The sequence below is a fragment of the Dama dama genome, chromosome X (assembly GCF_033118175.1).
Source record: "Dama dama isolate Ldn47 chromosome X, ASM3311817v1, whole genome shotgun sequence".
Classification (NCBI taxonomy): Eukaryota; Metazoa; Chordata; class Mammalia; order Artiodactyla; family Cervidae; genus Dama; species Dama dama.
Genome location: NC_083714.1, coordinates 146,279,719 through 146,283,294, shown reverse-complemented (window position 1 = coordinate 146,283,294; position 3,576 = coordinate 146,279,719).

Below are 3,576 nucleotides of genomic sequence, written 5' to 3'. Positions count from 1 at the left end.
ACCCCCGAGCATTTCTGAAGTCTCTAGCCATGCCCTGAAGTCACTGGCTGTCCACTGGTCCAGCTGGAATGGCAGGGTTCTCCATGGCCTCTGGGACCTCCTCTGGTTCGTTCTGATTAGCTGGAATGGCAGGGGTCTCTGTGGTCTCTGGGACCTCCTCTGGTTCCTTCTGAGTAGCTGGAATGGCAGGGGTCTCTGTAGTCTCTGGGACTTCCTCTGGTTCATTCTGATTAACTGGAATGGCAGGGGTCTCTGTGGTCTCTGGGACCTCCTCTGGTTCCTTCTGATTCAGCTGTTCATTTGCCTTGGAACTCTGGCTACAGAGCTTTGAGCATCTGATTTTCTTAAGCTTTTTGGTGGTGGGAATGTTCTGAGTTTTCTTTGGCAGCTTTGCCGGAATGGGATTATTCACCCTCACGGTTACCCTGGCCACCTAGAGAAAACAAGAGCGGGAGCAAAGAATGGCACTGGTTTAGGGAAGAGTGTGAAGACAGGTGGGAATGATGGCTTCAGGAGAAGGGGTGTGGGCAGAGAAGGGTTATGTGCCAGGCAAGGACAGGGGAGGGGGTCTTTTGGGGTGGGGCCGATGGACAAGAGGACTTTGGCTGGGTTCAGCTCACCTTGATATTTTTTCTGGACCTCAGTTGATAGGAGGTCTTCATCTTCTCCTGGGTAACAGGAGGTGCGTGTTCCATAACTACTCTGGAGCCTTGTGGCTTCCTAGTCACCTCAGTCATTTGGAGGACTCACAGTGGTCTGCTCAGAGCCCCTGAGCACCCGTATATATACCCGTCCCCATGGAGCCTCACCCTCATGCTTTATGAGGTCAGCAAGTCTCTTCCCCAGCCAATGGTGGCCCTGGGTGAGCTTGGACATCACAAAGCCCCATCCTGACATGTCTAGCGGGGGATGGGGAGCAATTCAGATGATTTGCTGGGAGAAATGAGGCATTTGTAATGCCCTAAAGAGGCCTCCAAACTCACCTGCCACCCTCACCTCTATGTCAACTCTGATGGGTCACACAGCAGGCAGAGTGCATCTCCTCCAAACCTTGCCTCCAAACCTGTGCCCACAGCCACACTCCTCGGGCATTCCTTCTGTTCTCTCTCAGCTTTCACCATTATCTAGCTTTTCATATCTTGCCTAAACTCCCTCCATGACAACTAGGTTGTGTTTAAGTGTCTGTGGAAGCGAGAATCATTCCACATTCCTCCTGCAATGTGGTCTTAATGCACCTCGAAGACCACTGAATTCTGGGCCAGCCGACAGAAACCTTTCCCATCCCGCCTCCTTTTCTCCGCGTTCCAGGAGCTCTCCTCTGTTTTCTGGTCTCCAGTCGGAAACCCTTGTCTTCAGTCTGTGAGAATGCAGTGAATACACTTGACCTTGTTCCACACGGAGATTTCTTGAATAAACCCACTAGGTCATGATGTCTAACTTTTTGAATATGTCGTTGGATTCTGTTTGCTAGAATTTGTTGAACATTTTTCACATATGTTCATCAGTGATATTGGCCTCTACTTTTACTTTTTGGCGGCATCTTTGGCTGGTTTTGGGATTAGGGTGAAGGGGGCCTCAGAAATTGAGTTTGGGGGTTTTACCTTGTGCAGTAATTTGGAAGAGTTTGAGTAGGATAGGTGTTAGCTCTTAATTGTTTGGTGGATTCACCTGTGAAGCCAACTGGTCCTTGGATTTTGTTTGTTCAAAGATTTTTCATTGCAGTTTCAATTCCCATGCTTTTGATTGGTCTAGTAAGATTTTCTATTTCTTCCTGGCTCAGTTTTGGAAGGTTATACTTTTCTAAGAATTCGTCCATTTCTTCCAAGTTTTCCATTTTATTTTCATATAGCTGCTGATAGTAGTCTCTTGTGATCCTTTGTATTTCTGTGTTGTCTGTTGCATGCACTGCAGCAGCATTCACAACGACCAAGAGATGAAAGGAAAGAGAATTCTTGGGTGCAGATGAAAAGAGAAAGAAAGAAATGTGACAGAGATACACAATGAAATATGACGCCAAAATTATGAAATTGGAAAAAATTCCATTTTCAGAGATACGCAAACATCTAGAGTTAATCACAGTAAGTAAAGAAGGGCAGATTAAAGAGATATCATATCATATACCTTCGAGAGAGGATTCAAAAAAAAACATTGATGGCGATGAGTGAAAAAAAAAAAAAGTGAAATGGACTTGCACTCCTGGTAAGAAAATTACGGTTAGCAAAGGGTGTTGGTGGGTGAGAGCCTGAAAGCTGAAGGCTGGAATAAATTTATTCCCACAAATGCCTATGCAATTCATAATCCACATGGACTTCTTGTATCAAGAGAAATGTGCTCAACAGATTCTCAAAACAGCTGTGACAATAACCACAGCTGAACACCTCCAGGTATCTGTGGAACGGAAGGAGAAACTGGTTCCCTGCAACAACTACAACGGTGTAAATTGTCTTAAATGAGAAATAAAAGTTTCACTTAAAGAAAAACCTCAACGGCTAAAGAGACAAAAGCTTTTGGTGACTTCCAGGGTCTCCTTTTCCTCTCCTTTACAACCAGGCCTGGGAGAACCTCAGAGGGGGCTGTTACCATAGCAACAAGAGGAGGGAATGAAGAAATGCTGCCGCCTTGTGGACATTTTCTATGACAGCAACCTTAGAATGCTGATGGACCCAGTGTTCACAATGGTGCTGAGCTCTAACCCATACCCACTCTTTACCAATTGCCAGGGCTCACATAGGAGAAAAAATAAACACAGGGGAAGCTAACAGGTAGAGGATATGAACGGGTGAACACAATTCCGTGCCTCATTAGAAAAGCTGATGACAATGTGCACATAGGATGAAATGTAAGAGATACGAACATCTAAGCTGTTGAGGATATGATCACCTCTGCCTCAGCATGAAAAAAGGCCACTGTCTAAAGCTGTACATGGAATCAGTGGTAGAATAGCATTAGTACAGTGGACACTTTAGGTTACTGGTGGGATGGACCTGATAAGAGGCACTATGAGCATGATTAGGAAAGTGCACTCCCATGAAAGACAAATAAATAAATAAACAAAGAGGCAGAGACAGTATGATAAACCAGGTCCTCTCCTGCAGTAAATCAGAAATGAACAGATTTCAAACACCACACACCCCAAACCAGGTCCCATGGAAACCATTCAAAACATCAAAGAGATGAAAGTGAAGATAGCATACCTGGACAGAGGAATGTATAAGGAAATTGATACAGGTCTAGAATGAATTTTGAATCAAGGATTGAAATCTGAAAGTAGGACAACTTCAGAGATAGATAAACCCAGAGATCATCCCACTGAGTGAAGGAGGTTCGATTCAAGAAACATCAGGTGATGCAACAGAGAGGTGGGATACAAAAATCCACTGCAGTGAGCACCCACACAAAGGTGACATGGACATCCAACCTGGCAAGAAAGCTATGGGTGGACGCTGGTGGATGGAAGGGAAACATCTGTAGTTTGGAATTAATTTCTTCCCACAGATACATATAAAATACAGAATCACGTAAACCTATTGCAGCAAGAGTGGTAGTCGACACACCTTCTAATCATATGTACGTGAA